General features: G+C 40.7%; 1 protein-coding gene, 1 non-coding gene and 1 pseudogene across 3 annotated transcripts in view; 2 read left to right on the plus strand and 1 right to left on the minus strand.

Annotated features, from left to right (window-relative positions):
* The window catches only part of SPPL3 (signal peptide peptidase like 3), a 145,822-nt gene that overhangs the window by 66,367 nt on the left and 54,160 nt on the right, over positions 1-25,295 (minus strand). The gene's annotated exons all lie outside the window — the stretch shown is intronic.
* On the plus strand, positions 17,831-17,964 carry LOC111539081. The gene has a single exon (XR_002730569.1). It is a non-coding gene; the product is annotated as a small nucleolar RNA SNORA70 (small nucleolar RNA).
* LOC111544503 lies at positions 17,972-18,318 on the plus strand (annotated as a pseudogene).

Genomic DNA, 25,295 nt, shown 5'->3' on the forward strand with positions numbered 1-25,295 from the left:
CAAAACATAAGTGAATGTACTTAATGCCGCTGAACTGTACACTTAGAAACAGTTCAATGGTAAATTTTAAATTGTATGTTATGTATATTTTACAGTAACAACTTTTATAAAACTTTAGGAAATTTTTAACTGGTCTTAACCTCTAAAGGAACTGGTTTTTCACTATATCAGTTTCATTAAAAGATTATTCCCTGCCATTTAATTCTGATAATAGTTTTAGAAATGATTCTAGAAATGAAGTCTTAAAAGCATCTATACAATTCCAAAATCTAGACTTCAAGAAGAAAATTTCCAATGACTTATAAAAATGAATGCTACATGGGGGGAGGGGGGAGGGATTGCATTGGGAGTTATACCTGATATAAATGACGAATTGATGGGTGCTGACGAGTTGATGGGTGCAGCACACCAACATGGCACAAGTATACATGTGTAACAAACCTGCACGTTATGCACATGTACCCTAGAACTTAAAGTATAATAATAAAAAATTTTTTAAAAATTAAGAAAAAAATGAATGCTACAGATTGACATTTAGTTATTTCCTAGGGGCTAACCTCTCCTAGTAACAAATTCTGTGGACAAGCAAACAGCAGCCTAAGAGTTTAAATCACAGTTCATCCATTACTTCTATCAGGACAAACTAGAGTTTCTATCTGGGATGATGAAAAAGTTGAAGAAAAGTCTCCTGGGTCCCAGAGCAAGGAGGGATTTCTAAGACAGACTGAATTTCAGTAGCAAATCTCCCCTTCTACCTGCATATACTGCAGTCACCTCAAATTCAACATATCTAAAAGTCAAACCAAATCTATCCATCAACTTGCAGTATCTCATATCTGCTGCAAGCTTCAACTAGAATAAATGCCTCTGGTCACTGTTCCGTCCTATCTTATGTATCACCACATGCATGGTACTCTGCGAGGTACTGGCACTCCATGATGAAGACTCAGACTCTACCACCCACCAAGAATTGCGTAATAGGGAGACAAAGAGAAGTAAACAGGTTACCAAATCATGCCATGGCACAGACAGGTGTAGGAACTCAGCATGGAGGCCTATGTGACAGTGTGATCTGCTGGGAGATCACAAAGCAGTCAAGCAGTTCAGTTGGGCTAGAGAGGAGAGAGCAAGAGTGAGTGATCATGCGTGCAAGAGACAGAAAGAAAAAGCAGGAGCTAGAGCATATTCCCACAAAGGTGCCTGTGAGAGATGGAGAGTATGCATGTGGTGGGGGGGAGTGGGGAGGACAGGCAACGAAAGGAAGAAAGGCCAGTTCACATAGGGCTACCAAACCTAGGGATCTGGCTGTTTTTGCTGTCTTCGCTGGTATCTCCTTGTCATACTGTGCCTTCTATCCCCAGCACTTTATGGAATTTGCTCTCCCCAAGATCATCAACAATCTTGTTGTTACTTAATCTAGTAACACTTGAGTCAGTATCTTACCTGATATCCTCCCTCCCCTTGCAGGATCTGACAACAGTAGCCACTTCCTTTTCTTGAAACAATTTTATCCCAGCTCCCAGGACATCCTACTGGATTTATTCCCCACTCTCTGGCTCCTTACTCTCTCCTCCTCCTCTGCCCATCAGGGCTCTGTTATCGGTTCTCTTTATTTCTTCCTCCACACCTTATCTCTGGGTGATACTGGCTACTCTCGTGCCTTTGGTTATCATCTGTATATGCTGACGATTCCGTTTTCCAAGTAGTAACAGCGACCTTTCACTGAGTCATGTGCCCAGCACTGTACTAAGTGCTTCCCATTATGATCCCCATTTCGTACAGATGAAAAACCTGAAACATAGTGGGGTGAATTAGCCTGTTGGTTTTACTACAGTCATTGTGTTTTGTGTAATTCACTCTTTCACAGAGAAATTTTGTTTGTTTTTGAGACGGAGTCTCATTCTGTCGCCCAGGCTGGAGTGCAGTGGTGCAATCTTGGCTCACTGCAAGCTCCGCTTCCCAGGTTCACGCCATTCTCCTGCCTCAGCCTCCCGAGTAGCTGGGACTATAGGAGCCACCACGCCCGGCTAATTTTTTGTATTTTTAGTAAAGACAGGGTTTTACCGTGTTAGCCAGGATAGTCTCGATCTCCTGACCTCGTGATCCGCCTGCCTCAGCCTCCCTAACTGCTGGGATTACAGGCGTGAACTACCGCACCCAGCCCACAAAGAAATTTAAAAGAATGGCATGAAGAATTGTTAGGAAGAAGCAAGCTGAAGACCTATGTATTACATAAAACCACTTTTATTAAAAATGGGACTACCTCACATTTCTGTGTGATTTGAGTTTTTAAAATAACAGTAAATTTTTTTTTTAATGTAACACAGAATTCTGGTGGACACGTTAGCAAAAAAGACAAAGAAGTGTTAGTGATGTCCGATTTGGCTGTATTTTTCACTTATACTAAATACTAAAAGCTTGTGTTCTTCAGTCGGATATAGAATTTAACAAGTAATACTACAGAGTAAGTTCTATAGAATTTAATTTTCAAAGAGCCCAATTTAAATACAATGGTTTTCTTAAACTTTTTTTTTTTTTTTTTTTTTCCTGAGACAGGGTCTCACTTTGTCACCCAGGCTGGACAGCAGTGGCATGATCACGGCTCACTGCAGCCTTGACCTCCTTGGGCTCAAGTGATCCTCCCACCTCAGCCTCCCAATTAGCTGAGGCCACAGGCGCATGCCACCACACCAGGCTAATTTTTTTTTGTTTGCAATTTTTGTAGAGATGGGGTTTCGCCATATTGCCCAGGTTGGTCTTGAACTCCTAGGCTCAAGTGATCCTTCAGCCTTGGCCTCCCAACATGCTGGGATTACAAGCGTGAACCATGCCTGGCCTTCTTAAACTTTTGACATTGTTTTTCACACAGGAAACAGAAACAAGCTTCCATGCCCTATTCACCTGAAAAGACAATTTAATTAAGTAGCTACTGTGACAATACATTTCTAGAAAGCTTAATTGCAGATGGAATGGAACAAATGTTAAAGGGTAAACATGCCCCCACCCCCAGTCTCTTTCTCAAAGTGTGCCCTTCCCTATATGACACTACCTTAAGTCTACTGGATAGTCGTCGTATTTGTAACACAAATGGAATCTTAATTACTAACACCTTAAACTCATTTTTAAAAAAGGACAGATCCAAACTTATGTAACGTCAGTTTGATCCAGAACAATGTTCACAAATTTTAATTCATTAAATCCAAAATAATAAAGTTTTACTAAATTAATAATTGAAAAAGTACATAATCCAATTATTTAGTTTGAAAAAACAAGCCTAACACACTAAAAAGGAAATTATGGCAAAAGCAGCCCCAGTTCAGTTAACTGAATTTGTTATCAAACAGACCTAATGTACTCAGAGAAAAATTTTTCTGTGAGTTACAAAACACTAAAGAGCATCTGTTTACTGAGCACCTCAAAGGAGTTTGGCTTGGTAGACAGAAAATAGAGTGGAGGCGAGAAAACAAATCCCAAAAGAATAAAGGTCATGATCTTAACCCTCTAGCAACAGGGAACAGGTACACAGGAATATCATCAATAGGAGCAAGTATCGCTTGTCTTACAGAAGAGTGGAATTCCAGAGAGACTCACTGCAAGGTCAGCTTCTGTTTACAGAGGGGTTAAATTATGGTGTACTTGAAGCCAAGGTTTGTTGGCAGGATTTTAGCTGCTGGAGTTTTAACGTCACCTGAAAACACTACTTTTATTCAACTAGTAGAGTAAAAATCTTAAGACTGTATAATAATATTTTTGGAAAATTAATCAGGCAGAAATATTCAGTGTAGATAAACTGGGCAGAATAGACTAGAATCAAGGAGACCAAGTAAGGTTCTTATGATAATCTAGGCACAAGGTGACCAAGTCTAGGTTAGTAAGAAGTGGAAAGAGGAGGTGCTATAGTCACAAACTATATTTTGAAAGAACCAATGGGACCTTTCTTTGTCCAGTGTGTCAATCTCCAGTGACACACTCACTGGACAAAGAGAATGAAAGCAAGGCAAGAGTTAGGCCGGGCACGGTGGCTCATGCCTGTAATCCCAGCACTCTGGGAGGCCGAGACAGGCAGATTACCTGAGGTTGGGAGTTTGACACCAGCCTGACCAACATGGAGAAACCCTGTCTCTACTAAAAATACAAAACTAGCCGGGCGTGGTGGCGCATGCCTGTAATTCCAGCTACTTGGGAGGCTGAGGCAGGAGAATCGCTTGAACCCAGGATGCAGAGGTTGCGGTGAGTCGAAATCACACCATTGCACTCCAGCCTGGGCAACAAGAGTGAAACTCCATCTCAAAAAAAGAAAAGAAAAAAAAAAAAAAGAAATCACGGCAAGAGTCAAAATTTCCATGGGTTATGACAAACTCAAACCTAGACCAACCTATCTACCTTGCCTACTAACAGTGGTGGATACCTGACTGTGCACTAAAATCCCAATTTAGGCACTCATGTATGTAGCACAGACAGTTAGAGGTCACAACTTAAGGCAGAAACCTTGACGCGGATCACCTCCACCTGGCCTAAAGTTTACCTAAAAACAAGCCCAAACAGCACCATCAATCAACAACATCCAGACACTCTACCTTCCTAATACGGAACTGAGGTGCTCTGCTGTCTTCTGACTTTAAAAGACCTATCCCATTTTTCCTCCCTCAAACCTCATCTCCCAGAGCCTCCACTCTATGCTGGATTGGGATCTCTCTTTGATAGTAAAACGTTTCCTCTCAGCACTCAAATCTTTGGTTTCATTTTCCTCAACAGCTGCCTCAATGGAAATTAGGAGTTACTACAAGGAGAGATGAGAGCTGAGAAAAGATCATTTTGGGATACAAGAAAGAGTTAAATGCTGAGTACATGTGCCGAGCAAACTGGGGCAGCAACATACAAGAAAACTGCCCAAGGTTAAATGGATAGAAAGTGACAGAAACAGAATGTGAACAGTCAGTATGGCTCCAACAGTCCATGCTTGTATTACACCACATTACTCCTCTTAATATCAGCAGAAGAGCATAAGGGTTAAGAGTAGGCTATTTGAAATGAGATTATTACATGTTTTAATAGAGATTATTACACGCGATCTTCTACAGCAGTTTCAATAGAATTGTAGGGGAAGAGAAAGTGGGAATAGTGAGTTTATGTCATTTTCTCTAGAAGTTGAGCAGTAGAATATAGGAGAGAAATTGAATGGCAATGTGAAAGGTCAATAGAGTGGCTTTGTTTACGGGTTTTTAAGGATGGCAGGGGGTACCTGTGCCATTCCGAAGACAGAAAAAATAGAAGCTCTTAGAGAGCAAAAGCTTAATGATAACCAAATGAGGGAAATGACTATGCGGGCAAGATTCTAGAGAAAACAAGAGAGAAAGGATTAGCTTTAGGAAAGAGAAACAACACCTTCTCTACTGAGACCAGAAAGGTCAGGTAAGTAATAACAAGCTGAAGCAGAGATGAGACTTTATGAAAAACTCATGCCAGCAGGTCTCAATCACCTCCATATAACAAGCTGCAGGGTTATTCAATATGACGTAAAGAAGCTACGTACAGCAGGTTCAAAGAAAACGCAAGACTGGAAAGTACCCTAAGCCGAAATGTCCTTAAATTCAAGAATTGGTTTCATAAAATAATCACCTACTTTAATAAAATTCATAAGGTAGAAATTCTCTATATTGAGTTAACATATAAAAAGAGACACCTAAGGCCGGGCGCGGTGGCTCATGCCTGTAATCCCAGCACTTTGGGAGGCCGAGGCGGGCGGATCACTTGAGGTCAGGAGTTTGAAACCAGCCTGGCTAACATGGTGAAACCCGGTCTCTACCAAAAATACCAAATACCAAAAAAAATTAGCCGGGCATGGTGGCAGGCACCTGTAATCCCAGTTACTCAGGAGGCTGAGGCAGGAGAATTGCTTGAACCTGGGAGGTGGAGGTTGTAGTGAGCTGAGATTGTGTCACTGCCATCTCGGCTGGGGAAGAAAAACGAAATCTTGAGCCTGGGCAACAAGAACGAAACTCTGTCTCAAAAGAGAGCGAGCGAGCGAGAGAGAGAGAGACCTAAATTCCTTTCAAAGAATAATGACTAAGCACTGTGGAAACGAGTCACGATGCCAAAGAAAGACATCAAGAGTTGGGCAAGGTAAACCACAGAAGGTTTCTCAGAAGACTGGTTTTTAAAAAAGGGTGTATTTAAGCACAAGAAATGGCACATATAATAGTAAGAAGTTGGAAATGCCCCAAATTGGCTCAGCTTGAGAGGGAGCAACACCTAAGGCAATAATGAGAATGGGGCGAATGAAGAAACATGCAGAGCAGACAGAGAAGTGCCTTGTGATACAGAACAGTTAAGATCACAGCCTCTGTAGCAGATGGCCTGGGTTCAAATCCTGACTCTGTCCTTTGCAAATCATGTGACCTTGGGCAAGTTAGCCTCTCTAGTCTACAATGTTCTTACCTATAAAGTGAGGGTGATGATATGTATCTTACAGAGTTAAGCTCTCAATCAATGTTCCCTTTTTCGAGATGGAGTCTCGCTCTATTGCCCAGGGTAGAGTGCACTGGCTGGCACAATCTTGGCTCAATGCAATCTCCGCCTCCCTGGTTCAAGCGATTCTCCTGCCCCAGACTTCCGAGCAGCTGCGATTACAAGTATCTGCCACCACACCTGGTTAATTATTTTTAGTAGAGATGGGGTTTCACCATGTTGGCCAGGTTGGTCTTGAACTCCTGACCTCAAGTGATCTGCCCACCTCAGCCTCCCAAAGTGCTGGGATTACAGGTATGAGCCACCCCACCCAGCCTCAATGAACATTATCTGGTAGGTAGAGTGTTAGTAACAAGTAACGTTACTATGGTCAAGGGAATCATTATAAATTCTTCAACTGAGGAATGATTAAATGAGAAGAGTAAAGAAAATTATTTTAATTCTATAGGGCAGACTGACTTCAGAATCTGTACACTAATCTAGTTATAGCGTGTTAGACATGGCCATCACTCATCAACTCAATATAAAAGGCAATTTATCGTGCAGCAGTCATGTAATACAAATGTGCCCCGACCCCCTGAAAAAAACTTTGTTGCTGTTTTTCCCTAATGTTATAAACACATGTTTACACTAAGGTCATATTTAAATTCCAAGTTCCCCCTTGCTCTCATCCATCCTCATTTGTAAAGCAGGCCAACTTCTTTAAAGGAGGCCAGACTTAAAGTGCTTTGGTTACACTAAGGATTTAGTGACTCAGAGGGAAGAAATGGTTAAGACAAGGGAAGTCATGGCTGGGCTAATGCCTTAAAGCAAACATAAAGGTGCCAATAGGCAAACATCTAGAAAACTTTAATATCGATGAAAAATTCTTAGTGTTTCCCAAGCAGATTCTATGGAACAAAAGTCTCTTCAAGAACTTAACTGATTTACATGACTAAAAGCAGTGATGGACAAGTAGGTCTGATAAGTGCTTAGCTAAGCACAATGCATTTCACCACTTGACTTTTTTCTGGCCTTAAGTAGAGAGCTTCACGAAGCTCATAATACATTTTCCCACAAAATTTATCCTTTCCTCCTCTTTTTTCTTAGAGCAGGTAACAGGTCTTATGTCCCATAGCACATACTTTGGAGTCTCACTCTGTCGCCCAGGCTGGAGTGCAGTGGTGCCATCTTGGCTCACTGCACTTGCCGCCTCTCGGGTTCAAGTGATTCTCCTGCCTCAGCCTCCCAAGGAGCTGGGACTTCAGTGCACACCACCAAACCTAGCTAATTTTTGTATTTTTAGTAGAGATGGGGTTTTGCCATGTTGGCCAGGCTGGTCTCGAACTCCTGACCTCAAGTGATCTGCCCGTCTCAGCCTCCCAAAGTGTTGGGATTACAAGCATGAACCACCAAGTCTCAGAGAATTTAAAAGGACTGATATTATACAAAATATGCTCTCCAACTACAGTGGAATTAAATCAGAAATCACCCAAAGCAAAATCTGTGAAATCTCCAAATATGTGGAAATGAAACACACTTCTAAATAACCCATGGGTCAAATAAGAGATCATACGGAAAATTAGAAAATATCTTGAACTGAATGAGGATGAAAACAAAACATATCAAAATATGTGGAAGGCAGCTAAAGCAATGTTTATAGAGGCAAATCTACAGCATTAAGTGATTATATTGGAAAATAAAAAAAGGTTTAAAAATCAATGATTTAAGTTTTCACCTTAAAAAAAAAAAACTAGAAAAAAAAGGCAAATTAAACTCAAAGCAAAGAGAAGGAAGGAAGGAATACAGAGCAGAAATCAATGAGACTGAAAACTACAAAATTCCTTTCTGCAGAAATCAATCAGCTAGTTCTACAATTTGTATGAAAGCAAAGGAAGGAGAATAGCTAAAACAATTTTAGGGAAAAAAAGTTGGAGGATTCACATTAACTGATTTAAAGACTTACTATAAAACTACAGTATTTATAGTGTGAATTGGTGAGGAATACACATAGTGTTCACTGGAACACAGATTCCAGAAATTCACAAATTTATAACCAATGAATTTCTAACAAAAGTGCCAAGAGGAAAGAAACAGTCTTTTTTGTTTTAGAGATAGAGTCTTGCTCTGTTGCCTTGGCTGGGGTGCAGTGGTGTGATCACAGCTCACTGCAGCTTCGAACTCCTGGGTTCAAGAGATCCTCTGCCTCAGCCTCCCGAGTTGCTGGGACTACAGGTATGTGCCACCATTCCTGGCTGAAGTTTTTTATTTTTTGTAGACATGGGGGTCTCCCTACGTTGCCCAAGCTGGTCTTGAGCTCCTGGGCTCAAGTGACCCTCCTGCCTCAAGCCTCCCAAAGTTCTGGGATTAGAGGCATGAGCTACTGGGTCCAGACTAGGAATAGTCTTTTCAACAAACAGTGTTTGAACAACTGGATATAAATATGCAAAACAAACAAAAAACCTCACACTGTATGCAAAAACAGACCATAAGCTTAAATGTGAAACTGAAATCCATAAAGCTTCATTATTACTACCCATAAAAACAGGACACCTTAGAGGTAAGTAAGAAGCAACATTTAGGCTGTGTACCGTGGAGTATAACATTTAATTAATCCCCCCAAGAATTATGAGAGATTGGTTTTGTCTTATATTATTATTTTCTGACTCTAATATTAAAAAAAGAGAAAGAAAAACACAGGTGTGCCACCTCTTAAAGAAAATGAGCCATTTGGGGTTGGGCATGGTGGCTCACACCTGTAATCCCAGCACTTCGGGAGGCCGAGGCAGGCGGATCACCTGAGGTCGGGAGTGCAAGACCAGCCTGACCAACATGGAGAAACCCTGTTTCTACTGAAAATACAAAAAATTAGCCAGGCATAGTGGTGCATGCCTGTAATCCCAGCTACTCGGGAGGCTGAGGCAGGAGAATTGCTTGAACCCAGGAGATAGAGGTTGCAGTGAGCTGAGATCACGCCTTCGCACTCCAGCCTGGGCAACAAGAGCAAAACTCTGTTTGAAAAAACAACAACAACAACAACAAAACACTATTTAGAAATGAAAGTGAAATTCTTCTTATTTTACTTGGAAATCCTTATATCCAAGAAAGAAACACAAGGTTGCCCTCACAGCAGGTCCAAAGCTCACTATACTATACAGGAGGCCTGTTTCCATACTGTAGTTTAATATCAGAGATTTGAGTTGCACAGGAAGACTCTTTAAAAACAGCCAGTGTGTTAGATAAACGTTTTACTGAGCACTTTCAAAGTAAAAGAGACTATTTTAGGCACCACATCAGCATTATGGGGATCTGGTGATAACTCACTGCTTCTGAGTCAAGATTACAATCTAAGTAATAAGATGTGCATAATATAACTTTAAATGCACTACAAAGAAATCTAAATTTCAATAAAGGAACATAAGAGCTATCGGAGTTCAGAGGAAGAAGAGATTGCTTCCAACAGTGGAGGTCAAATTAGCCCCTTCTGAAGAGGTAAAATTCGAATTATTCTTGAAGAATAAGCAGGATCTGAAAATGTGAGATCGATCAGGGGGAACAAGATTCAGAAGCAAAGGGTACAATAAGAACGATGGCATAATGGCAAAGAAGTGTGGGGCATGTGTTAAGTACTTGGAGCTTACTTGGAGCATGGGTACCAGAAAGGGAATAGAGGAAAACAAGGTTGTCCAGAGAGGTTAAATGTCTGTGGCAGGCCTTAAAAAGGAGACAGTCTAGATAGGAAACTAATATAATGTTCTAGGAAGAATGTCTGAATCAAGGCAGATACCAGAAACATTTTAACAAGCAGGATGGACAGCATTTGGGAATGACTTAGTATGAGGAGCAAGAGACATGTAGGAATGAAGCTGGGTAAATGAGAGGATGGAAGCAGGGTAATAAAAACATGAAACAAGCCAGACGCAGTGGCTCATGCCTATAATTCCAGCCCTCTGGGAAGTTGAAGTGGGAGGATCACATGAGGCCAGGAGTTGGAGACCAGCCTGGGCAACATAGTGAGACTCCATCTCTCCAAAAAAAAAAAAAAAAGGAAAGAAAGGGAAAAGAGAAAGAAAGGAGGAAAAACAGATGCATACAAGTAGGGAGAAAAAAGGAGAGTTGTTGAGTTTTAAAGTGTGTGTGTGTGTTGAGTTTCAAGTGACAGAGGAATATTTAAGTGGTGAGATCCATTTTTAATTTACATAACTGAAGTAGGCTGCAAATGTGGTGCTATAGCTCAAAACTGAGATCTCATCTTGACATACACACGTGAAGCTGACTGTGAGTCTGCGCAGTACTGACCTTTGAGAATAAGCATGCATACAGGGTGACACACTTTCACGTGTGCTCTACTTTAATCCTTATGAAGCAAACTTGTGAGAGACATAGTATCATGTCCTGAAATTACAGTATTTGGCCTGTAAGTTCTTCCTAGCCAACAAGTTCACAGAACTACTTTTATGTTAACCACCTCTGCTGAATACAGAAAAAAGGAAACCACCACAGATGGAATTTTAAGTATTCAGTTTATAACAGACAACTGAGATAGAATGAGAATCTTTCAGTTCATTTTTACTCCTTGTAGCTGCCTGACCCTGCAGCACAATCATGTGCTAACCAGTTCCAAGCCAACCATGCCCGTGGCTAACAAATGGGCAATGGAGTGGTGAAGTGCGATCAGTGGTCCATGAAGTCTGTTAGGTTGTCTCCAACAGGGGTTGGAGTGGGCTCTGAGTAGGGGTGGTTAATGGGGACTCTGCCTTCTGAAGTACCCTTTGAGAGACTGCCCAGAAGAGAGACAGGCCATGAATAGGTTCCATGTAAACACCTTCATATTCGGGAGGTGGGAAGCAGAGGAGAACCATGGATGCTGCCAACTAAGCAAATGTTACAAATCTTTGCTAAAACAAAGGAAGGCATTTCCTTTCCCGTCACGGTTAATACTCCTTCTGCAGTCTTACACTCATTCTCCTTTTCTTTCTTAGTGAACAGAGACCAGCTGTGCTACTTTCACCATTAGTATGAAAACCAGTAAATGAAGGTCCTATACTACTCTAGTTTAACCAGAGCTAAAAGTAACCTTTTGTGTTTCCCTTTCTGTACTCTTTTCATTAACAATAAAACAAGTGTTCATAACTGTGTGCACATAGTAGGTAAAATGTGCCAAAACTATACAATAATTAATCTTTCAAATCATCACATGGAATCTGATACATCTTATAAAAACTAACCCTCCAACTAACAATTGAAACATACATTTCTGAACTGTTAATACTTTAGAGATGGAAGAAAAATAGTACAAATCTATTCTATAGGGGTGAAAAATGTGGTTCAGGAAGCTTAGTTTGTTGTAACATTCTTGCCTCATTTTGAAACTCTTCTGTTAATCACCTTGGTATTACATTAGCTCTCTGCATACATCTTATTTGTCCTGTTAGACCACAGTCTCCCGGAAAATAGGGACCCTGTTCTAACTTCCTTTTAATGATATCTAACAATATGCTCCACAGATCGACAGTGCATACTAAATGTCTGTAAAATCAGTTATCACTCAGAAAGGAAGGCAGGAAGGAAGCTTAGCCAAATAACATATAATCATATAATTCTAAACTCAGAGTGAAAAATGCATTTTATTTTATTTTATTTTATTTATTTTTATTTTTTTTGAGACGGAGTCTTGCTCTGTCGCCCAGGCTGGAGTGCAGTGGCCGGATCTCAGCTCACTGCAAGCTCCGCCTCCCGGGTTCCCGCCATTCTCCTGCCTCAGCTTCCCAAGTAGCTGGGACTACAGGCGCCCACCACCTCGCCCGGCTAGTTTTTTTTGTATTTTTTTAGTAGAGACGGGGTTTCACCATGTTAGCCAGGATGGTCTCGATCTCCTGACCTCGTGATCCGCCCGTCTCGGCCTCCCAAAGTGCTGGGATTACAGGCTTGAGCCACCGCGCCCGGCCTTTATTTTTGAAACCACACCTACCCTTAACCATCCTCATGATTTATGAAATACTCTCTAAGCATGTAGCCCTTGCTAAGCAATAGTTCTTTAGTTATCTCTCCTTCCAGAAATCTAGGCAAGCTTATTCGTTAGTCATAGATGTTATACATCTATGTATGATGTTATACATATAGTTATAGATGATGAATAATTCTGAAAATGAAATGTAAGATCTATCCTCTGACCCACTATGCTATCACTCTTACAACAAAATGAAGGAAGTTTAACATTTTATAGTCAGAAAAATCTTAAAATGTTTTACTGGTTTCATTTCCTTGGTGGAAAAACTCTTCTCCCTCCTAAAATATCTCTTCTATGTTAATAGTATCTTGAACAACAATATCCTTACGCCTTGATGTAAAAAGCTTAATGTAAAGACAGAAATCTGTGTGGTCTCTCCAAGTCAGTATTATAGAATTCTGGCACTATGTATACAAGCCCCTGCTATTTTAGGATCACAAGAAACAGCTAGCCTGGGAAAACGAGAGAGAGGTGAACCATTCCTAACATCTTAACAGCCACTTCAAGCAACCACTTGTTCTGCAAATACCACAGGCCTCTTGGGAATCCTTAGATTTGGTTGATAACTTAAATTCTGGCAAGTTTCCTTGCAACAGAACTGTTCTATCTGAAATGGGCATTAGCAACAGAAAACTATGTAACCATATCACATTCTCCTTTGTACTTTTTATGGAATTCAAACGAATTCACATTTCAAAATTGAAGTAAGGGAGCATTTACAACAAATCCAAGCAGATCCATGTGCCACCATTTCTGTAACTTTGGAGTGTGCACCACATTGTCTGTAAAGCTGGCCACCAAGAATGCCTCTCATCTCTGCATGTATCTGCTACTCTTCCCACCAAGAAGGGGGGTCTATTTCCCCTCCCCTGAATCTGGTCTATCCTTACAACTTTCGCCAACCAAAAGACTGCTACAGAAAGCAGGCTGTGCCAGTTTTAGGCCTAGATTGAAAAGTGATCTAGCAGGCTCTACTTTTGACTTCTTGGCACCTGAAGCTGGCATGTAAGGAAGTCCAGGCTCTCCTGTTGGAAAGAGGCCACACAAAGAAAGAAGCCCAGCAGAAGACAACTACATGAGAGAAGTTGTGGGGAGGAGCACTTAGACACCTCAACCAAAAGCCAGTACCAAGGCTCTAAGAATGTGAATGAGACCATCCTGAATCCTTCAGTGCTGGTAGAGTCCGGCAGACACCACACGGGACAAAGACAAACCATCCCAAATGAGCCCTGCCCAAATGCAGATCCGAAGAATCATGAGCAAATATAACACTTCTGGATGGACAAAACTTTAAAATGGTAAACAGATTAGTGGCTGCCAGGGGTCAGGGACCAGAGTGAGAATGGAGGGTTAGCACCAGGAAGGTGTGGGATATGCTTACAAAAGGGCAACCCAGGGGATACTTCCAGTGTTAGTTCCCTTCACCATCTTGACTGTGGTGGTGCACATAGAAACATAGGCAGGTGATAAAACTGTACACAACTTAACATGCACATACGTGTGCATGCACACGTGCATATATGAGTGCAAGTAACCAGGGGTATCTGAATAAGATAAATAGGTTGTATCAATGCTAATATCCTGGTTGTATTGTTAAGAGTTTTACAAAATGCTGCCCATTGGGAGAAACTAGGCAAAGAGAACATGAGATCTCTCTGCATTGTTTTTATTTTTAATAACTGCATGTGAATCTATAATTATGTCAATAAAAATTTCAAAATGGTGACATTAAGCTACTAGGTTTTGAGGTAGTCTGTTTTATAGCAATAGATAATAGATAACTGATACAGAGCAGTAATATTTTAATGTAACTTGTTAGCTCAGATTTATAAGGAAAGACTAACTGGCTGTATATCTGATGTTAATAGGTGCTAGCTATATTTTTAATACGGTGTATTATTTTTGCCTAGTTTATCCGCATTTGACCAAACAGTTCTCAATCACAAGCAGTAACTGTCCCTTCAACTGGCTAGAGAGAAATGTGAAGAGACAAAAGGCAGACATGAAAAAGGTTAATATTGTCAAAGACGTACTTTCCTCACATTTTAACAACTCTGAAATTGGAGCGCATTTTATAACTGGCAGCATTTTTTTTATTGGTGGTACAAAAATAATGTTAAATCAACAGTCTTCAATTAACTGAAATACATGATATTAAAATCTTAGTTCTTCCTGAATCCAAATTGGTATTTAGCTGCATTTGAAGGCACTGAAGATTTCTGAATTTTCTATAATGCTTTTTAGCACTGTATTTGTACTTACTCTTTACATCATACAGCAACCTTCCATTTATTATCAGAAGGGAATGTGATTCCTATAAGTCAATAGATAACTTCAACTACCACAATTTAATAGGCAATTAAAAACACCCACCTAACAAGGAAAAAACAAAAACTATAATATGGCAGAGACTGCAAACTTACTTTCAACATTTATTCTCTCCCTCCTTTTTGGTAAAATAATCCTGATTTTTAAAATAACGCATTTCCTACCTTTCCTGTAGCTGTTATATATATACACACACACACACGACTAGTGCCTAAATTCTGACAATATCAAAATGGTATAGTCTCTACTATCCCAGTGTGTTGATAGGTGCCTGAAATCCCAGCTACTGGGAGGCTGAGGCAGAAGAGTCACTTGAACCCACCCAGGAGGCGGAGGTTGCAGTGAAACGAGATCACACCACTGCACTCTAGCCTGGGCGACTGAGCAAGACTTCTCTCAAAAAAATAAAATAAAATAAAATAAAATTCAGACACAGTGATTATAAACACAGCCCACATTTACTACTTAAAACAAAGGAACTGTCTTAAACAAAACTATAACAAGGTTTACCAAAACAAGAAAGAATAAAAGGACGTAGACATATAAAGGATCCTTACGAAAGGCTAGAAAAAGAATTGGTCTCCTGAAAGATGGGCTATCTGAATTCAGTAGCTTATCAGATACAGGCTCGAGTGCAGGGAATGTGTATTTATTATTTCCTTATCAGCTCTACAAGAGAGGTGTGACTCTGTAGTGCACCCTTGTTGGATACTTCTGCAGCATACATTCTTCCTTCCTCTCCTAGGAGAACCCTGATTTGGACTGTATTCACTTCCAGCTCCAGCTTACTGCGACCAAAAACAAGCACACAGCCAAGGCAGATCAATCAGGGCCAAGATTTGGTTCGGGGACTTCCATTTAAGCCTCCCAGGAACGCTGTCCTAGTCAGTGTGGAGGATCAAGTCTTGGCTGAAGCCAGTTTTACCTGGATTTTTCAGCTACTGTATTGGAATCACTTAAGCCATTTGGGCTCTCTGTTCTGTTATTTGCGTCCAAACATTCAACAGATAAAATTTTTAGAGTAAACAAGGAGCATATGTAAAGTCAGAATTAGAGGTATTGCCAAGGTACCTATTGGTATCTATAATAGTTACCATTCCAAGAGAGTGGTCAGACTCAAAAAACCTCATGAGCTTTCCTGAACTCATCTTAAATTTAAGTCTTTTTCTTTAAATAACCAAAGGTGGGAAATAGCATACTAAAATTCCTAACTCTGGAGCTAAATGATTTTTTCTGTAGGGATGTATATGTGACAACACATTCTTTCACTGGACTAGTCAACAACTATATTAAGAAACAATAAGACACAGACTGTAAAACAGTGCAGTCACTTTGGAAAACAGTTCAGCTCCTCAAATTGTTAAACACACAGTTACCATATGACCCAGCAATCCCACTCCTAGGTATACAATCAAGAGAACTGAAAACACATGTACACATCTACAAAAAAAATGAAACAAATGTTCAAAGCAGCAGTTCTCATAACCCAAAGGCAGAAATAACCCAAATGTCCACCACTGAGAAATAAACCAATTGTGCTATATATCCATGCAATGGAATATTTTGGGCCATAAAAAAGGAGTAAAATATGGCCGAGCATGGTGGCTCACGAGGTCAGGAGTTCAAGACCAGCCTGGCCAAGATGGTGGAACCCCATCTCTACTAAAAATACAAAAATTATCCGGGCTTTGTGGCAGCGCCTGTAATCTCAGTTACTTGGGAGGCTGAAGCAGAAGAACTGCTTGAACCCAGCGGGTGGAGGTTGCAGTGAACCAAGATAGCGCCACTGTACTCCAGCCTGGGTGACAGAGTGAGACTCTGTCTCAAAAAAAAGAAAAGAAAAGAAAAGAAAAGCAGTAAAATACTAATACTTGCTTGGCATGGATGAACTCTGAAAACATGAAAGCTAAGTGAAAGAAGTCAGATATAAAAGGCCATATATATTGGATGATTCCATTTATATGAAATGTCCAGGCCGGGCGCGGTGGCTCAAGCCTGTAATCCCAGCACTTTGGGAGGCCGAGACGGGCGGATCACGAGGTCAGGAGATCGAGACCATCCTGGCTAACACGGTGAAACCCCGTCTCTACTAAAAATACAAAAAAAAAACTAGCCGGGCGAGGTGGCGGGCGCCTGTAGTCCCAGCTACCCCGGAGGCTGAGGTAGGAGAATGGCGTAAACCTGGGAGGCGGAGCTTGCAGTGAGCTGAGATCCGGCCACTGCACTCCAGCCCGGGCGACAGAGCGAGACTCCGTCTCAAAAAAAAAAAAAAAAGAAATGTCCAGAACAGGCAAGTAGATTAATAGTTACATAGGGCTGGGGTGGGGAAATAGGGGAATGGAAAATAAATGTTCATATGTACAGGTTTCTCTTTGAGGGGGATAAAAATTAGTGATGATGATTACACAACTAAAAACCACAGAATTGTGGCCAGATGTAGTGGCAGCACTTTGGGAGCCTGAGGCAGGTGGATCACTTGAGCTCAGGAGTTCAAGACCAGCCTGGGCAATATGGGAAAAACCCATCTCTACAAAAAATACAAAAATAGCTGGGCAGGGTGGTGAGCCCCTGTAGTCCCAAGCTACTTGGTGGGCTGAGGTGGAAGGATGGCTTGAGCCTGGGAGGCGGAGGTTGCAGTGAGGTGAGATTGTGCCACTACACCCCAGCCTGGGCAACAGAGTGAGAACCAGTCTGAAAAAATAAAATAAAAATAAAAACATCACTTGAACCCAGGGGGTTGCAGTGAGCCGAGATTGTGCCACTGCACTCCAGCCTGGGCAAGAGAGTGAGACTCCATCTCATTCATTCATTCATTCATTCACAAACAAATAAATTAACAAATCATAGAATTCTACATTATGAAGGGATGAATCTTATGGTCTGTTAAAAACTTACTAAAAAAAGAAATAGGCCAGGCACAGTGGCTCATGCCGATAATCCCACCTCTTTGGGAGGCTGAGATAGGCAGATCACCTGAGGTCGGGAGTTTGAGACCAGCCTGACCAACATGGAGAAAACCCATTTCTACTAAAAATACAAAATTACCTGCAGCCAATTAAGCCAACTGAGTTCCTTTCCTCATGGGGGCCCAGTGTGCAATGGCTGCAAACAGCAGCTTCCCTGGTAGTGATGCAGCCTGTTTGTTGTATGGGTTGCTCTAAGGGACCTTGGAGATAGACCTTTCAGATGGATGTTTATGTTTCTGACCTTGCACTATCCCAGTGTAGGCTCCAAACAGGCATGCGAGGTGCCATTGGAAAGCCCCAGGGCACTGTGGCCAGGGTTCACATTGGCCAAGTTATGTCCATCCGCACCAAGCTGCAGAACAAGGAGCATGTGATTGAGGCCCTGTGCAGGGCCAAGTTCAAGCTCCCCAGCCACCAGAAGATCCACATCTCAAAGAAGTGGGGCTTCACCAAGTTCAATGCCAATGAATTTGAAGACATGGTGGCTGAGAAGCGGCTCATCCCAGATGGGTCAAGTACGTTCCCAATCGTGGCGCTCTGGACAAGTGGCAGGCCCTGCACTCATGAGGGCTTCCACTGTGCTGCCCCCCTCTTAATACTCACCAATAAATTCTACTTCCTGTCCACCTAAAAAAAAAAAAATGCCTTCACTTCAATTACCCCTCTTTCTTACGTACTTTGTCTGTTATTTTAGTTTTATCCTGATTCCCTCAATAAACATTATTAGTATATTTTAAAAAAAAATACAAAATTAGCCAGGTGTGGTGGCGTATGCCTGTAATCCCAGCTGCTCAGGAGGCTGAGGCGGGAGAATGGCTTGAACCCGGGAGGTGGAGGCTGCTGTGAGCCATGTCGTGGCATTGTACTCCAGCCTGGGCAACAAGAGCGAAACTCCATCTCAAAAAAAAAAAAAAAAAAGAAGAAAAAAGATATACAATACTTTGAACTATTAAAATCTTTATTATTCATCAGTTTTCTCTGCTAGTGTACTTTTACGTGAAAAAAAAAGTTTTTTATATATATGCGCAAAACATCTGGATAGTCTCCCCATCCCAGCTGAGGTTTTCATTATAGATTCCTGAAACCTTCGTGTTATGGAAGTATGATAAATAAAAGGCCAAGTTATAATTACTTTCTATAAAAGGGTGAAAAGAGAAATTGCCTGAGTTTGTTCATTCATGTGAATTATGTTAAAATTACTTGACTGTGTAAGTCAGAAGTTCTGCAATATGAAACAAAATGTATTAATTGGGCAAGTCCCAGTCTGTGCTTTATACAATTAGCCCAATGTTACAAAAACAAGTATCCCTTGTTATCCAAATCTATTCGGTTTCTGAGTTTGGAAAGTGAAAGGTCAAACACAGAGTGATAACTCAATTTCTTTTGGTTAGAGAGGCTCAATATCTGACAAGCCAGCAATTACTTCTTTCTTTACAGCAAAATAAGCATCAACATAGCTTTCTGCTTTCACCACTGATCAATAGCACGAGTCACAGGATTACTGGCTTGTATATTTAAGTGTACTATTAGGCATTTAAGGCAAAATTTGATACTAAATAAACTATTACATCTAAAACTTCCATCATGCCCCAATATTTCTCGATATCTGGAATAGTAAATTTGAGTATCTGCAGGCTGAATTATTTTAGATCACCAATATAGACTGTGTACAGTATTTCAGGTAGAAAATAAATGGTTTAAAATTGTGATGGCAAGAAGAAGGGCTCAAAATCTGAAATTGTGGCCCAAAATCACACATAGAAACCGGGTATTTTTTAGGTAGATAAGAAGAGGGAACAGGGTTATAAACATCCCCTGAAGGTGTATTTGATTCATAAAAGTTATAATGACAACTAGCACCACAAAGTTAAAGACATCTACAGACAAGTATTAAAAACCTGTTCCTCGACCTAAGATAACGGCAGAACATTATACTATACACTAAGAGGCTACAGATATGGAGAAGAGTTTACTCACTTAAATATTTTAAGTGACTGAATAACTGAAAAGTAGGGACATTCCAAGAGCATCAATAAAATAATTTTCTAACTTCATAAATTCATTTCAAATACATGCACGGTAATGACATATTTGTTTAGCAAGGCAATTTTGTCAAAGATATATGCTGGGCTCTTTAAATAGATTTTCAATTATATTAAAAACAATGGAATTTTATTGTTTTACATCGACAAAATAACCAACAGTGTCTGGTTTACTTGCATAGCTGCTAGTATTTCCATTTAAAATAGTCACCTCAGAATTTTAAAGCCTGAGCATGTTTTATTCCATAAAAGCTATGGAGAGTAAAATGGTAAGCTACGGTTGATCCGCTTACTTAGTGTATGTTATTTAAGAGTGGAAAGAGAAGTCTCAAAATTGGAGTTTTAGAAACAACAAATTAGATAAAACTTCTTAAGAATAACAAAGCTCCACAAAAATCACTTTTTTAAAATTAAAAAAAAATGGTTTGGAGAAAGCTGGCAAAATGGAATGGAAGTAGTCATGTTTTGAGCATTTAGTTGAGCCATTTATAAAGTTTCTAAACTGGTTTCATGGAGATTCTTGGAACTGATTCCATATTTCTGTTTGCCAGATAGAGGGCAGGAAGAAAACACCCAACAGAGCTCATGTGGGTGGGAGTGCGGACGCTTCTCTCAGGCCCTCATCTGGGTGTTTATATTGTGACAGCAAACTCTGTGGTTAAGCTTATGCAGTAATTAAGTAGTATGTTTATTATAACTAAATCTCAATAGACTTTTCTAAGATTTCCCCTCAGGCTCAGGGAGAAGTAAAATAGGATTCTGACTTATAAACACAGACAAACGAAGTTTTATGTTTACTGAATACCTGCACCAATAGCCTCAAACTTCATTATGCATAAAACCAAACATAAGGAAAAGAGAAAAATGAATTCAAACAAAAAACCAGAAGAAAGGGAGATGTAACATCAATTTCAACACTAGAGAGGAAAAAAAAGGAGAAGATTTTAGCGTCTCTTTGGGGAGGGTGGAAATATGAATTCAGTTTATTTTTATTTATTTATTTTTCTTATTTGTTTATTTTTTAAGACAGGGTCTCACTCTCACCCAGGCTGCAGTGCAGTGGTACGATCTTGTCTTACTGCAACCTCTGCCTCCTGGGTTCAAGCAATTCTCCAGCCTCAGCCTCCCAAGTAGCTGGGACCACAGTGCGCCACCACACCTGGCTAATTTTTGTATCTTTTGTAGAGATGGGGTTTCACCATGTTGCCCAAACTGGCCTAGAACTCCTGAGCTCAAGGCGATCTTCCTGCCTTGGCCTCCCAAAGTGCTGGGATTACAGGCGTGAGTCACCACATCTGACCTTATTTTTTATTTTTTTTAAGTAGAGGCAGGGTCTCACTCTGTTGCCCAGGATGGTTTCAAACTCCTGAGCTCAAATGATCCTCTCGCCTTGGCCTCACAAAGTGCTAGGATTACAGGTGTGAGCCACCACACCTGGCCCTGATTCAGTAACCACTGAACTGCCTTTGAATCTAGTAAAAAGAGAGCTAATGTTTATAATTAATATTCCATAGCAGAGAACTGTCCTTCTGTTCTCCTGTACCTGGGTACCATCATCACCCTGGGTGTGTCGCCTGGCTTTCAAAACGCCACACTGAACCTGAACTGTGTTCATTTTAACCACTGAGATAAGGGAGATAATCACAAGTTGGGGAGAGAGTAATTTTTATAAGTGGCTGAATGTCTGGTGACAGAAAAAGGGAAGTCAGGCATTACGTAAAACTTCAAATCTAGTCTTATTGTTCATTACACCGGTGTGAGGTAAGAAGGTGGCGGTGCACGTGCACAAGTAAGAGCAGATTCTGACCTGCACTACTTACCAGCTTATGATGAACTGGGCAGCAGAATCTATTAAAGGGAGAGGACATTCACTAGCACTGCCCTGAAGGAATCTCAAGGCTGCTCTAATTGGCACTATAAGCAAAGTTGCACTTGCAGTGTTGTTCTCCAACAGCCACTTTCTAATGTACCAGGATCGGGATATATCTCAAGGAGTCGGAAGAAGGGCCAAACCGCAGCTATAAGATCGCACTGAGGACTACGGGTACGCCATGGGTCTAGAGTTATTCTTACAATCACAGAGCTAAGACCTCAAGTTAAAGTGCTTGAACATGGCAGGGAGCCCGAGAGGGGTGGAATACCAAAACTGCTATTTCTTGTCCAATCTAATGACTGAGAATAGTGGTATCATTAACAGAATGGCAAGGGTTTACTTTAACTAACTTACTTGCCCCCTCCACACCCCAGAAAGTGCTAGTCTAGCTAACAAGCATTATTTTAGAATTGCTGTATTATTTTAGTCATCTGCATATTTTCCATGGACTTGTAAATTAATCTATATATTTAACACAAGCCAAATGTATAATTTTCATAACTACTACTGATTGTTCCATTTCTCAAAAATCACAATTAAATCCAAAAGGTTACATAGGGAAAGGTCAGATTTCTCACAGGTGCTTTAAATTACTGCTCTTTTACCATAGCTCATTATATCTAATGTGTAAGAAAATAGTAAGGAAAAAAAATTCCTTAAAAATTTGTGAATAAACTGCTTTTTATCACTTTAGTGTAATAACATTAATGATCAATGAGCAAGCTACAGGTGACTTGTGTAACATTCAATTTTGTTTGTTTTTTTGGGCCATCTTTCAAGGCCCAGGATGTAATATAAACTTGATTACTATGTAAATATCCGTCTCCACAAAAAATTTAAAAATTAGTTGGGCATGGTGGCGCATGTCTATATTCTTAGACATGCTCAAGGAGGCTGAGATGGGAGGATTGCGTGAGCCCAGGAATTTAAGGCTGCAGTGAGCTAAGTCAACGCCCCTGAATTCCAGCCTGAGCAACAGAGATCCTCTCTCTAAAACCAGAAAGAAAACAACAATAATAAAAAGTAAAACTAAACCTAAACTTTACCTGATACTCTCTTTTCCCTCTAACAAACTTACTAGAGATGGGCTCAACTCTAACAAGCATCTAAATCAGTACTCTAACGGTAAAACATAATTTCAGGTAATTGGTACCAACTTCTACAAAGTTGTAGCCAACTGGCAGCACAATTGCCGAAGATACTCTATTGTTTAAGTAGATACGAATAGATCAATGAGCCACCACAGAGGCAAGTGAAACAGGATGATCTGTCTACACTAGCAATGGCTTCTGGTTACCAATATATAGCAAATACAGGTAAAATCATGAATTTTACTTAAAAATCCAAATAGCTCTAAAAAACAGATCAATATATACTCTGTATGAAGTGATTTTTGCATGTAGCATCTGAGAATATGTCCAAGAAAATTTCTAGCTTCTATCACGCATACAAGTTAGCTCTGAGGAAGCTTGACTAGTGGACAATGCATGCAGTCTTTACCTTTTGGGACCAGAAAAATCCTATTACCCGAGACTCCTGAAAACCACTCTTGGTTATAGGTTTTGGATCTTCTCACACATACCCTCCCCCTACAATTCTCATGTCCTCAGGCCTTACCACTTCTTTGTGACAGCTGCTGCTTTATAAAAACATAATTCTAGTGTGAAGTATTTCTACTGGAAAATCTGGGATTGACAGGATGTTGACAAGGACTCAGTAAAAATATCCATTCCTAACAGAGTATGTAGATACAAACAGGCAGTCACTGGTCAGAAGCTTTCCTCAGCTGAGTCACTGGGCCATGGAAAACCCCAAGTTTGCACCTGAGAGGCTCTGAAATACTACCCTCTGGAGTGCAAATATAAAACACACAAGGCTTGGAGAAACTGTTCCAAAGCAACTTGTTGGACCAGCTAGAATTAGAAATATAATGGATGGTTGGTAAAGGGTAACTCTAGGGGCTGCCAAGAGAACTCAGTTCCAAAAACCCTTCCCATAAAATTAGGCTTTCCAGAGACACTTATCTTAGATGTTCCAGAGGTTTATGAGTCCTCTCTGCTGCCCCTTTCAAATCTAAATACTTAGAGTCTCTAGAGCTTTCTGTTAAGGCCAAAGGAAATCTTCTTAACATGTCTACACCACAGAAATTTATGCCACATTGTAAGGATGTCTAAAAAGCCAAATGAATGCACAGCTACTTGGGAGGCTGAAGTGGGAGGATTGCTTGAGCCCAAGAGTTCAAGACCAGCCTGGACAACATAGTTAAGACCAGCCTTTAAAAAAAAAAAAAAAAAAAAAAAAGCCAAATGCTGCTGTTCTGGACTTCATACTGTGAAAAAGAATGAAAGAATGTTAGGTCTTTGACAGTGGACTTTAGGGTTTCTCAAACACTTTCCCTTTTTAACTGTGAGTAACACACTATATTGGTTTCCTACTGCTGCTGTAGAAATTACCACAAATACTGACTTTACACAAGCTTATTCTCATAGTTCCAGAGGTCATGAATCTGAAATCGGTTTTACAGGGCTGGTTCCCTGTGAGGGCTCTGAGGGCAGAATGTGTCCTTGCCTTTTTCATCTTCTAGAGGACCACCTGCATTCCTTGGCTCACATTCCCTTCATCGATCACTACAGCCTCTTGTTTCCATCGTCAAATCTGCAACCACTCACTCTGGTCTGCCTACCTCTTCCAAGGACCTGTGTGTGATTATATTGGGCCAAAACAGATAATCCAGGATAATCTCCTCATCTCAAAAATCTTAATTTTATGCCATCTGCAAAGTCTCCCTTCCTATATTCATAGGTTCTAGAGATCAGGACATGGACATCTTTTAGGGCTCATTATTCAGCCTACCACAAACTTATCAGATTTGAAATTCTATGAAGTACTCTTACTTACAGCATCTCATTTAGATACGAGGTGTTATCATTCCTAATGAATGAGAACGCAGGTCTAGAAACTTCATTGCTTAGCCACAGTGATATAGTCAAAGAACTAGAACTCAAACTAGAGCATATGGCCCTAGAGACCATGTAGCAGCAGCACACACCACTTCTACTCCACCAGGCTGCCTGTACATCACTGGCCTTTGGCCTCCCATTTTCTTATACAGCTTTTTTTTTCTTTTCTTTAATCATACTCATAGTCCAAACTGCAATCTACCAAAAAAAGTAACCCACATCAGAGATTCCTCAAATGATCTCAGGTCATGGCTCCCTTAAAATCTCAGTCATTTTTTAATGGCATGCTTGAGGCCAAAAAAATGCCCAATAGCTCTGTTCAGTAGAAGTAATATTTATGTCCTAACAGCTTCAGAGCTTATGGGCACTCCACCACTTCTCAAATCTTAGAATCAGATGGGACACTGCCACTCTCATTTCCTGTATCACATTCTTTTTTGTTTGTTGTTTGTTTTTGAGACAGCCTGTCACCCAGGCTGGAGTGCAGTGGCGCAAATACGACTGACTGGAGCCTTGACCTCCCCGGCTCAGGTGATACTCCCAGCTCATCCTCCTGAGTAGCTGGGACTACAGGTGAGCACAACCACATCTGGCTATTTTTTGTATTTTTTGTAGAAACAGGGTTTTGCCAAGGCTGGACTTGAACTCCTGGGCTCAAGCAATCTGCCC

The sequence above is a fragment of the Piliocolobus tephrosceles genome, chromosome 10, assembly GCF_002776525.5.
Source record: "Piliocolobus tephrosceles isolate RC106 chromosome 10, ASM277652v3, whole genome shotgun sequence".
NCBI classification, from domain to species: domain Eukaryota; kingdom Metazoa; phylum Chordata; class Mammalia; order Primates; family Cercopithecidae; genus Piliocolobus; species Piliocolobus tephrosceles.